General features: G+C 35.7%; 1 long non-coding RNA gene across 1 annotated transcript; it reads right to left on the bottom strand.

Annotated features, from left to right (window-relative positions):
* Positions 1–213: 213 nt before the first annotated feature.
* LOC116419850 lies at positions 214–5744 on the bottom strand. The gene is made up of 3 exons (XR_004230176.1): positions 5377–5744; positions 2623–2788; positions 214–476 (listed from the first exon to the last, which is right to left on the bottom strand). It is a non-coding gene; the product is annotated as an uncharacterized LOC116419850 (long non-coding RNA).
* Positions 5745–13796: the final 8052 nt, after the last annotated feature.

Consider the following 13796-nt stretch of genomic DNA (forward strand, 5'->3'; position numbering starts at 1 on the left):
TATTTTCTTTGGATCTAATTAGTCTAGAATATGGTCTGAAGGTTAATTTACATTCAGGAAATGACATAATAGATGGATATGTCACAGAATAAGTTGATAACCTGATAAAATATGAGTGGAAACCACTCTTGGTGTTCATATGGTGGAAAACATTGGAGTAAAATTAATTGAGCAAGGGTAGAGGATAAGATTAAGAAAAGAGATTTTTGCCATCTGAGTTTATTATAGATCATTTCAACAAAAGGAGACAATAGATGAGGAGTTTGGAAATTGGGTAACTCCCAGAAAGGAGTAACGGTAGAGCAAGAAGAGGATATTTCAATTAGGCATTTGCTGTTACCTGTCCATCCTCCCAACATGCATGGTTGGTGATAATTTCTTGATTTGATTCATTGACAAATTCATCTGTCTTTTGAGGGTAGTAAAGCAAAATTCTCTTCTAGAACTGATTCTCACAAACAAGAAAGAATTGTTTCCTGGGAAGAAGACAATGGGAATTTTTAAGGAATATGACCATTTTTCTCGTTTGTTATAGTGAAAGAGAGGAAAGCTGGATATGACCTCATATAGACCTGAGCTCTGAAGAAAACCAATTTTTAAAATTCTGATAAAGGTTATTTGACCCAGAGATGAGAAGACTTAGAAGGGAAAGCATAGCAATCTTTAGTATTTGAATGACTTTCATATCAAAAAAGGATGAGTCATTATGTATAATTCCACAGGAAAGAACCAAAAACAAGTTAAAATGACAAAAAGCAAATCTAGATTTTATAGAAGGTTTGGGAGATTTTCTAATAATTAGAGTTTCCCAAAATTGAATAAGACTTCTCTAAAGTTAGTGAGTTCCTCCTCATCAGAGTTCTCCAAGGAGATTTTTGCATGGACCACTTGCCAGGAATGTTATAATGGGATTTTTCCTCTATGTGGGTTACAGGAGGAAGTCACTGCTGTTCCTTATAATTCTACAAATTTGTGATTCCATGAACCAGAATTCTAATTGATTGCTAATCCACTTATTAAAAAAAAGACTTTGATAGAGAAGGAATTGATGAAGCAATTGGATTGGGATGGGAATGTGACTGATCTGTCTTGGACTCAGTTTCATCTATAAGATTATGGATTTGGACTCAGTAACTTCTGAACTAAATATATGATCCTATAACTTTTTTTTTTTGCTTTTTGCTACCTGCCTAATTGAGGTCGATCACTTAACCTCTTTGATTCTCAGTTTCTCCATATGTCATTTGAAGGTGTGGGACTCATCTGTATAGATCATAGATTAAGAACTAGAAGGATCCTCAGTGGATCATCTACTTATTCATTTATCATTTGATGAAAGTAGAGCCCAAAGAGGTTAAATACTTGCCAGTCACATAGGTAATGACCAGCAGAGCCAAGATTCAACTCCCTTCCTGTGATCCCAAAGCTTTAGGGATCCCACTGCCTTAGGTCTTTTTATGTGCACAGTCATTATTGGTGATGTTTACCTTTGCAACAGAGTCATCTCTGGGAGGCTTTAGTTTAGATAAATACATAAAAAATCCTTATTTCCTGGGAAGTTAATCATTTCATTTGTCTATCACACAATGCAAAGCTAAGTAGTATCATTACAAACTCCATGGGGGTAGCCAAATTTGGGGAATAGTGGGTTTTGATTGAATGTATTGCTTGAAACACAATACTAGTGTTAAGGTACTAGGAGATGAATTTAAGCTTATGGCTAGTTTCATAGCTATTTAAAGTGACAGGTGGGCTAAAAGATATTGTGCTTATTGTTGTTGAATATTTCCTCATCTAAGCTCCCAGGTAATTGTCTTTTAGGGATATATCTGCATTTGGTTTTAGTACTTTGCTTGCTTTGATGGCTTCAGAGATTTGGGGTTTTGTGTGACAGGGTTTTAGAAGTTGAGGAATCTTGGTTGATTAGGGAAATTCTCCTTGATGACTGAACAAAACAAAAGTGAAGAATTAAATTCTCATCCACAACATGTAGCTAACTGTTCTTCCATATAATGGTGAAATAGTGAAAATAATGGTTGTTCTATTTATCTCCTTTTATGAGAAAGAAGAAGCAGGGCTGGAGAGGTTAGAAAACTTCACTGTGGGACACAATCAGTTCTGTGAAGCCCCTCTTTCTATGAATGAGAACAACAGTGAAATTTATGTAGAGAAGTCAGTCATCTTTCATGCTTCCTAAAGTCTTTCATTCAAATAGCTTAGAAAATTTATATTTGTATCTTCTGAGTTGTGATAACCTAATCTCATTCTCACCCCCCTCAATCTGACTGGACTGGGTGATGTAACTTGAACTTGAGTTTTCTATCATTACCTTACTTTATGGACAAAACAAAGTTAACTTTCCTTTTGTAGATCCCAGTTCCCTCAAGTGAAAATGAGAGAAGAGACTGTGTGACCTCTAAGATCTTTTTAGCTTTAACATTTTCTATTTTGTGTCTAAGGTCCCTTCCAGCTGAAATGTTTTGTATCCTTTTTTCTATGATCTAGATTTCATGACTTCCATGTTCTAAAGTCTCTCAGCTCCAATATTCTTAAAGTTTCCCTCTATTCTTGAGAAACTTCCAGTTCTTTCCTTCTGTATTCTAAGATCTCTTTTCAGCATACCATGTTTTTGAGTCAGTAGTGCATTTCCCCCAAACAGAAGGCTGCTTCTTCTGCAGGGCAGAATTCACTGGCTCAGCAACACTGCTCTCATTGTCATTGCCACCATAGCTCCTTCTATTGGTTCTGGGCTCCACTTTGGCCTTAGGAGAAGGTAATAGGATTGACTCTATCAAGCAAAAAAAAAAAATATCAGGAGTGAGAGTAATGTCCCAGAGTCTAGTTCCTTTGGATAAGCCAGATCTAGCTCTCTTTATCAACTTGGAGTTGAACTTGGCAGATGGCAACTGTGACTCATTCCTACCATTGTGATGTTGGCAAATCATCTCTTCATAAAGTAGCCAAAGTTCCCAGCTTGGGTCTCTGCCAGTCGAACAACCCTTGGGGTATACTTAGATGAATCACTTTGCCTTGTCTCTCAAGTTTGGGCTTCTCTAGATACATATGGTTATAAAAATAATATAACACAGTTGAGAGTCCAGAGCATTGTTCTCTTTTCAGGTATTTTTGGAGAGAAGCTCTTGGTGGCTCAACAAGGAACAGGATCAATGGGAGGGAGACTGTTTTCTTTTTTGCCCGTGGGAATGGGGCAGGGGTTTGGGGTCTGTGAGATTTGCTGCATCTGTCAAGGTCAAGGAGATATCTCCTTATGCTATTGCCCAGGCTGGTCCCGAGATGCTCTGTGGAGCCCAGACACCAGGACCAACTTTATGTCAAATGCAAATAGTTTATTGTGTTGCCTCTGTCTCTCTAACTTTCATCTGATGCTCTTATTTATTCCCTTTGAAATATTTTAAAGCCATGAAAATGGCCCTTTGGGTGATCTCTTTTTTAAGCTAATGATCCATAGCTCCTCCAACTGATCCTAATATGACATGTCTTCCCTCTGGTTGCTCTCTGGACTGGTGCTGAATTTAGGGTTATCAGGGCAGAGTACTGGGTACTAGTAGATTCCTTTCCCCCCTTTTTGGCAATTTTATTCAAGTGCTGTAGTCTAGATAATATTTTTAATCATCATGTAATAGGAACTTAATAAATGTTTATTGAATTGAATTGAATTGTGAATTTTCAATTCATTGAAACCTTTGGATCTTTTTTTTTTTTTTCATATGAACTGTTTTTGGCTGTGCCTTTTCAATGATATTTGGCCATAGTAGTGATTAGTAAATGCTTGCTTTTGGATAAAGTTCCTGCATAGATGCATTTCAAGTTTATCTTTATTCCTATTCTATTTTCTTAGGTTGGAAGGCATTTTAATAGGAAGGGAAGAGGAAGGTCAAGAAGAGCCTTTGGGAACCTGAGGAATCAGATATTGACTAGAAGACACTATTGGGATAGTATGGAGAGGGCAAGACAGATAGAAGGATATAGACTTTTAAATTCCCATTCTCCTTTTTGATATTGTCATATTGCCATTGTAAAAGCATGTGGCATCTACATAAGATTGAGGGCCATTTGCATTTTTCTTTCTTTCATGGGTTTTCTTGGTGAGGGAATTATCAAGTAGTCAGGATATTGGACTCCCTTCTTGGAAAGCAGATGTAATTAGCTCTTGGGATCATACTGAATTCAATAAAAATGATTTAGTTTTTTTTTTCTGATTACTTAAGTATATCAGAATAAATATCAGTCATTGTACTGCCCTTGCTGATGCCCTTACTGAGATGTTTTAGACTCTTACACTAAATGCCTCAGAACTTTTGGAGTTGTGTCTGTTGTTATCATTTGGAGCTTTGCTTCTGCCTGGTTATGCGATGTTTTTGGATGTCATTTTCTGCTAAATACATTGTATTTGAATGAAAAATTTAGCAGATTAACATCAGATTAACAAATTTGCTATGGGTTTAGAAGTTTCCTAACAAAGCCTATTGGATTCCTGGATTAAAATGAGTCATTGGGATCTGAGAGAGAACCCAAGGGGAAATTGTCTTATCTCCTTCCTCTCTTATTAAAATTTGCTTATTAAATTTTAAGGTTTTTATCTCTATAATCTAAGAAAAATAGAACTTAATAGTTATATATGTAAAATAGAAAAATATCCCCAATCAACAAGCATTTATTAATCACCAACAATTTCCAGCCAACTTGGAAAACATATGACCTACAGTAAATGAATATTCAGATTTAAACTTTTGCTATGTATTTGCCTATTGACTCAAGGATAAACTATTAGTGCCATGATTTTGGCAGACATGATGTAGATAGAGCACTGGCTTTAGAATCCTGCTTCAGACATTTACAAAGTCTGGGACTTTCAGCAAGTTGTTTAAGCTTTCAACCTCAGTTTCTTAACCTAAAATGGAGCTAATAGTACCATCTACCTTACAGAGTTATTGTAAGGACAAAATGAGATAATATTCGTAAAATGCTTGTCAAACCACAAAACACCATAGAAACATTAGCTATTATCATTATTTAAAACCCTTTGCAATATAGTTCCAACCATCTGGTATATAGTCAATATATATATATATATAAAATATATTATTTATTATAACTATTTATTAATATATATTAATATTTATTTGTTGAATGAATAACATAATACAAATATATTTATTTAAATATATAATAAATAAATTTATTAATATATATTAATTATATATATATATTATATATTATAACTGCAGCATTCCAGCAGCCACATCCCAGTAAAACCACATTGGTAGATAGGTTCAACCAAACTGAGAGTAAGCAGCAGACCTCAAACCCATCAGTGGTTGAGGGGGATGTCTACTCTGAGTCTGTAAAAATTACCCTGGTGCAAGGGGCAGAGGAGAATACTTTCCCAACAGTCAAAAAGGCGGTTCAAGCTTTGGAGGGCTTAGATCTTGGTTAGAATCCAAGACACCAAGGTCATCCACAGTTCCTGGGCCTGTCATCTTAACCTTATTTTTCACTGGATGTTGATGATTATGGAAGAGAGAGTGAAGCAGATGGCTTTACGCAACACCCATGAAACTCAAGACCTCAATTTGTGATGTCATAGGGCCTTTTTGCAAATAAAGGATGGACAACAAAAATGCAGAGATAGAGTGACAAGTATCTCAGAAAGAAAAGAACATAGAGGGGGTTCAAGCTGCACTTGTGGATGGAGTCCCCATGCTAGAGAAGTCACAGATCACTTGAGGTATTCCTATCATTACCTAGTAGGAATAATACATCAAGAGTCTACTCTGTGGGCATGGGAGCTTATTCTGTGATTATGGCTTTGCCATTATTGGTAGAAAAGGGCCCTGACAGGAAGCTATATATTCATTCAACACCTTTTATGTATATATACGACATCATTGTAGGTATTGAAGCATATGATGATATGATGATACAGAGTTAATTTCCTCTGTCCTCAAAGATATCACAGATAATTATGAATACAAAATAAAATATAACACTTGAGAGACACATAAATTATGATTTTATTAATGGAAAAGACATTAAAAGAAGCCTGAACTACTGAACTCTAAGGACTGTGGGGTTTTTCTATCTGACTTGCAACTGAAATCTTTCATGGGAGTGATCTCCCCACTTAGAATAGATTCTTGCTTTTCTATTTGTGTCAGCAGAATATTATATAGTGTTTTGCACATGGAAAGTGCTTAATACATATTTCATTCATTCATATAAGAGTCTATGATATCTGACAAAGAAAAGATCATTGCTAGAAGGGTGGAATCCTGGAAGGCTTCATTGAAGCATATCATCGCTAACACCCTACTGCCTTGTTAGCAGGTAGAGAGAATGGGAAACGGTAAATGGAAATATTCCCATAATAGGAAACATCATGAGCTGCTGTGGGTTCAACCTCGTACTTGAAATTTAAGTTTGAATGGGAAGAAGGAGAGAGGCAAACAACAATGTCTTTTGGAGGCAAAGGCAGTTGGGGATTGAAAATAAGGTACCAACTATTTGGCAAGTGGAGCAGAAGAGGGATTTAAGGGTGTGGTAGCATAGTCTGAAGATGTCTTATAAGTGACATGGGAACCTGGTTTTAGACAAAATTAAAAAAAGCTTATCTCTCATCCAGGTATGGACATGTATGTGTTTAGGGAGAGAGTAAGAAGGGAACTGAAGCTCAGAAAATTTGAGTGATTTGTTTAAGCGTTCATAGATAATAAATATTGGAATCATAACTTGAATCTAAATCTTTGGAGTACAAATCTCACCTTCTCTTGAATGCTTAGGGTTAGGATTGAAAACTGTATCCCCTTTAATTCTCAGTATAACACACATGACTCATTCCACATTTCAACAATTCAAGGAGTTCTTTTTTATTGCCACCAATATTCCTTCTGCTAATGTAACTCACAAACCTTGTCTCCTTTAAATGCAAGCCTTGGTGACTTTCTGGCCCTCAGGAAATTGCTTCTTCATGGGTCTGTCTTCTAGTAGCAAAGCTTTCTCCAAAACTGGCTAGGCTGCACCTGGGACGAAAGCCAGATGTTCTGTTGCTAGGTCTCCTTTGAACCTTTCCAGCTTGGCGAGTTCTGCCAGGGCTTGTGCCCTCCTGGTATAATCTCTGAGGACTCAATGTTCTTTCTATACCATGATGAGGCAAAGGAATAGAATTTTTGTGGAAGAGACAGTTTTTGATCAAATAGATCCCTTTCCATCATAGAGAAAAAAAATTTCTCGCATTAAAATTGGCAGTTTTTTAAAGATCATATTAAAAAGTGTTTCTCATGAACTGCTATGGAGAAATAATAATGTCTTGGGAGTCAGAAATGCTCGGTTTACAACCTACTTCTGATCTTTTCTGACTCTGTGACCTTGGGCCTGCCTGAGGAGAGGACCAGACCATTTGTCCTTTGCAGTTTTTTTCCCCCAGCTTTAGACCTTCAAGTCTATACACTTATCTATGTGATCTGCTTCTAAGACCTCAAATCGGAGTACTCAAAAAGACCATTGAGATTATCTGGCATAAACCCCTTACTTCAGAGATGAGAAACTGAGGCTTAGGGAGAGGGGGGTGAAGTAGTAAATAGTAGAGCCAGTATTTGAACTCCGGTCCTTTCACTTTAGATTCAGTGATCTTTTGTTTTATTTTGGTTATAAAATGAATTTCTTCCCAATACTCTGAAGGGAATATTTGGGAAGTTCAAAATGTATTTTTTTTCTATCTGTTCCATTTTATGGTTTTGAATTTCTCTCTCCCTTACTTTCTGTGAATTTGTAGTTCCCCTGGTGTCCATGTCATAGATACACTATAATGAGTTGGATGCATCATGGATCTGGTTCAATGAGACAATTCTTATCTTTATAAAATTAGAGAATGGGAAGGAACCTGGGAGCTTGGCCTGCATGATCTATTACTTGAGGAGGAAACTGCTTTATTTTATGGATAATAGAAAGATGGAGAGACAGATAAATGATAAGTAAATAGATGATAACTAGGTGATAGATAAGTAAATAGATAATAGAGATAGATGATGGATGATAGATCAATAAGTGATAGAGTATAGATAGATGATAGGCAAATAAGTGATAGTTGGATGAGAGATAAATAGATGAAACATAGATAGATTATAGATGAAAAGTAATAGGTGATAGATAAATAGATGACAGACAGACAGGTAGATGGATAATTTATTTTGCACTTGTATAGACCAAACACTATGCTAAATATTGAGGTTACAAATATAAGAAAGCAAAATACTTTCTTCCTGCAGGCAGCTTACATTCTAATGTTGGAAAACTATTTCCTATCAGGGCTCATACTCTGTTAGCAAGGTTTTCTGAAAACAAGTGTCTTTTATACAAGGTTATACTCAAGCCAGGTTCAAGGATTACAGAGAGCAAGTTATAAAAATTTCAGGGTAAATATACTTGATAAGGCAAATGCTACAAATTGGTGTTTAATTTATTGTTTTGTTGATTGTCTAAGACTTCAGAAAGTGATGGAGAGAATCCTGAAATGTATATAAATCCTGAAAGCTGGTCTAGCATTTCCTTAGAGAGCCAATTGTTAAAATTCACAAATATAGCATTTGTTATTTAGTTGTGCCTGACTCTTCGTGACCCCATTTGGGGTTTTCTTGGCAGAGATATTGGAGTAGTTTACTACTTTCTTCTCCAACTCCATTCTACAGAACTGAGGCACACAGGGTTAAATGAATTTCTCAGGATTACACAGTTAGTAAGTATCTGAGATTTGAACTCGTCCTCTTGGCTCCAGGCCTCTCTCCATGGGACACCTGTCTGCTTTTATGCACAAAGAGGGCCCACAAAGAAAAGGAAAAAAATCTTTTTAGTCGGAAGCTAAGTTTATTTAGCTTTCAGTTATTCAAATATGTGTTTACATACTTTTCAGCTCTGCCACAAACTAATCTTCAGGATAAGATGCAAATTCATTCACTTTTGTGCTTTATATTCATAGTCATTCATTCATGTTAATGGAAAAGTAAGACGTTTAATTCCTTCTAATAACCTGAATTTTGTGACCAAACTTTTGATATTATCCTTGTGGATAGAAAGATTTGAGTCAAATGATAATTCAACTGGGATGATTCAGCATTGGCTGATTAAATAGGGACTACCTGCCCACACCTGTAGTTCAGAAGGGCCCTCAGGTGTGCTTCCTTTCACTAGCACTTTCTATACTTTCCCTTCTCCTTGATAGCCTGGGAATGTTCACATGAATGTTTCTCCCCATTGATTTTAAGCTTCTCATTATGTGTTATCTTCTTCCCCAAGGTTGTTTGCTTGTATTTGTATCCCTGGATACTTAGCAAAATGCCTGGAAAATTATAGCTGTCTATCTGTGTATCTATAATTATCTGTGTGTCTATTATCACAATTCAGAATAGACAGAAAGAGAAGACTCTAAATTAAAAAAAAACAAAGAAAACTTTATTAGAAAAAGAGTATAGAGGAAACAGAAGCAAAGGAAGTTTGAAGGGAGGAAAAGAATTAGAATTTCAAATCCACTTAACTAAGAAAAGAAAGAGAAAGGGGGAAAGGGACATGAATTAGATAATTAAACAAAAGAAAAGTAAATTTAGGAATTTAAGACAACAAAGTAAAAAGAAAGTGAAAAAAATTCCCAACAGGAATTTCTGGAAGAATTTAAAGAAAGAGTTAAGCATGATAGAGGAAAAACTGGGGGGAAATGAAAGTAATTCAAGAAAATTCTGGAAAGAGAATTGATAGTTGGTAAAAGAAGCACAAACACTGAAGAAAGGAGCTTAAAAAGTAGAATTGACCAATTAGGAAAAAAACATGCAGAAAAACTCACTGAAGAAAATAAATTCTTAAAAACTAGAGATGGGCAAGTGGAGATATCCAAAAACAATAACGTTAAAAGAATGAAAAAACAGGAAAAAAATCTGAAATCTCTCATCAGAAAACCTACTGATCTGGAAAACAGATTGAATAGAAATGATTTTGAAAAATAATGAACTTTCTAAAAACCATGATTAAAAAAGTCTAGACATCATATTTCAAAAAATCTTATCAAATATAACTGCTTCAATATCTTAGACCTAGAGAATAATATAGAAACGGAAAGAATCCACTGATTACCTCATAAAAGAGGTACTGCCAAAACTATAGCCAAATTTCAGAGTTGCCAGGTCAAGAAGAAAATATTGTTATGCAAGGAACCAGAAAGAAACAATTCAAATATTGTAGAGACACAGTCAAGATCACACAAGATTTAGTAGCTTCCATGTTAGAGGAGTGGAAGACTTGGAATATGATATTCCACAAGGCAAAGGAGCTAGGATTACAACCAAGAATAAGCTACCTAGAAAAACCGAGCATAATCATTCAGGTTAAAAAAAAAGACACTTAATGAAATAGAGAAGTTTCAACTGTTTCTGATGAAAAAATCAAATCTAAATAGAAAATCCTATATTCAAAGAAAAGATTCAAGAGAAATATAAAAAAAGAGAATTATGAAAGAGAAACAATAAAACTCACTGAGGTTAAATTATTTATATTCCTATATAAGAAGATAATAAACACATGCTAAGAGCTTTATTATTATTAGGGCATGTAGGACTCTGCATATATAGAGAGTTTGGGTGTGAATTGATTATGTTGGAATGATGTCAAAAATGAAGAGATAAGAAAGAGAGATGCACGGGGAGAGATGGGAAGGAAAATATAGAATGGGGAAAATTATCTGTCATTAAAAAACTGTATAAGAAAGAGCTTTCATTGTGGGCAGGAAACTAGGGTGGGGAGCAATGATTGAATGTCATTCTCATTAGAACTGGCTCAGATAGAGAAGAATGTACATTTACATATTACACATATATCTATATATACATAAAAACATGTACACATACATATATGCACTTCACTAAATATAGAATGCTGTCTTAACCAACAAGAAAGTAGAAGCGGAAAGGGATAAGAAAAAGTTGGAAGAAAGATTAAGGGAGACAGTTGTTAGAAGCAAAACAGATAAAAAGAGAGGGATAAAGATAAACAGAAGAAAACTGGATGGAAAGAAATACAGAGTTTGTAATCACAATTATAAAAATGAACGGGATGAACAAACCCATAAAACAGAAGCAAATAGCAGAATAGATTAGAGACCAGAATCCAACAATATGTTGTTTGCAAGAGACACACTTGAAATAGAAAGACACACAGAATTAAAATAAAGAAATGGAGCATGATTTATTATGCTTAGTTTAAAAAGTTTTAAAAAGAGTCAGGCAGAACAATCATAATATCAGAAAAAGTTTTTGAATGCAAAAAGAGACCAATTAAAAGAGGCTATCAAGGAAATTATATTTTGATAAAAGATACCATAGACAATGACGTCACATCACACAATTTTACATCATTTCTCTGATAAAAATCTTTTTTCTCAAATATATGGAGAACGAAGTCAAATTTATAAAACGAACTGTTCACCAAATGATATATTATGAAGGGATGTCACCAGGCTGTTTTCAGAAGAAGGTGTTAAAGTTATGTAACTTTATGTAAGAGTGATAAATGACTACTGATTCAAGAAATGCAAATTTAAAAATTCTGATGTACCAATTGACACCTATCAGAAATGATAAATGATGAAAGGATAAGGGAAAATAAGTACACCAATAAACTGTTGATAGAGTTGTGAAACTGGGTCCAGCCATTCTGGAGAACAATTCCAACTATGCCCAACGGGCTGTAAAACTGCATATTCTTTAATCCAACAATACCATCATTAGATCCATACCTTGAAGTGTCAGTGCTGGTACAAAGAGTATGCCATTTTATAGCCCTTTGGGCACAGTTCTAAATTGCTCTCCAGAATGGTTGGATCAATTCTTAACTAAGTATTGATATTTTGTCAATTATCAACGGTACACACAGACTCACTGGGACTTCTTGTTTTATAACTAGTTTTATTTTTTTTCCGTCATATTTTTCACTGCATCTTTTATATTATATAATTTGTCATACATCTTGTATCTAAGTTTGGTCACATCCAGCACAAATGTTTTCTTTGCCCGATTTTCAACTTCACTTTCTGGAGATTAAATCCATATCGCCATACAAAATCAATAAAAGGATATTGGTGTTAAAAAATGTGCCCTTGTTTCAGAAAGAAATTTGACATTAATAATAAAATAACTGCAACTTTCCAAATGCAATTTAATCTTCTCTTTTTCTCCTGGGGGATGAACCCAGATCAACCATTTGCATTGTCTGTACAAGATGAATGTACTGATTAATGTGATATACAAGTAGTCCATCCAATCCCTTGTCAAAGTGTGGGTAATTGATGTGATCCACTTGATTTTTTTCCTGTACAGGTTAGGTCAAATCTTTTGGAGTGATTTAAAGAGTTCTGCAACATTGCAGGGTTTAATGTAAATAGACAATTTTATCTGCAAACAGGAGCACTTTAGAAACTTCTTCCTTTAAAGGGAATCTTTGTTTGACTTATACTTGGTACTGAACCTTCTTCATGACAGTGGCAAAATCCTTTGAGGAGGATGTATTTCCCAGCTCTATGCTTCACTGATCTATCATTGGAAACTTCAATTGCAACATAAACCTTCAGGATACAATTTAAAATCCGCTTTGGCATTAAAATAATCTCCATGTCCTCCAACATTTCTAGTTTTATTATATGTTAATCATCCCAAAACTTACCCCAACCACCCAGCATTCCAATGGCAATGTCCTCCTTGCTGTTTCTCATTCAAGGTACTCCATCTCCCTATTCCACTTTTATTTGGCTTTCAAAAATGTCACAAATTATCCCCCCTTTATCTCTGCTTCCTACTTTCCATCAAGTCCCAGATAAAAATCCTTCTACAAAAATCCTTTTTTTATCCACCTTGGTGCTAGTGACTTCCCATGGTTGATTATCTCCAATTTATTCTGTAAATTGTTATTTGCAAGTTGCCTCCCCCATTAGGTATGAGTTCCTTGAAAGCGAGGTCTATCTTTTACCTTTCATTGTATCTCCAATCTTTAACACAATATCTGACACATAGTAGATAACCAAATTTTTATTGACTATTTTGGATTCTGGGGACTAGAAAAGAGAGCCTAAAAATGAACCATGTTGTATGGTTCCTTGGCTGGGATGGGATGGGAGGGGATGAGAAAGAAGGAAAGGATTTGTATAAAAGAATCAGGTGATGTGGTTCTCCCCTCCAAGAGCTTTTAATCTTTTATGAGAGGGGAGTGGGAACAAACATCACAGGAAGAAAAGAACTAGAGAATAATCCAAAAGTAGTCAACAATAAAGCAAATAAATAAAATCAAAGGCCCCATATGTGCCAGAGACGTTGAGGTGATGAACAGTGAGAATGTGAAATCAGTACGAGCTGCAGGATCAGGCGCCGTCATGTCGGTGGAATTGTGAGACGGGCCTTGAGGTGAGTCTAGACCCAGTTGGCGCGACCCAGATGAAGAAAATGGGCCCGTACCTCGGGGTTCTGGCTCCCTTGGTGCTGCCCTTCCCATTAGAAACCCGCTGTGAAATTTCTGGCCGTCTCAGTGAGATGGGAGGTGGGCCTCTCCATGACAGGTGTCCTGCAACATGCTAATTGGAGCATCTATTAAATACGAAATGTTTGACTTTCAGCAATGCTTTTTTTGCAGCTTCATAAAAAGGATGCCTTTCACCAAATGTCTGACAATGGCAGTCAAGAAATGAGCCCTCTTCCTTTGAGGGAGACTGACTGTAGGGGGAAAGATAATTACCGAGTTCCTTTATCTCT

Source organism: Sarcophilus harrisii, chromosome 6 (assembly GCF_902635505.1).
Source record: "Sarcophilus harrisii chromosome 6, mSarHar1.11, whole genome shotgun sequence".
Lineage (NCBI taxonomy): Eukaryota > Metazoa > Chordata > Mammalia > Dasyuromorphia > Dasyuridae > Sarcophilus > Sarcophilus harrisii.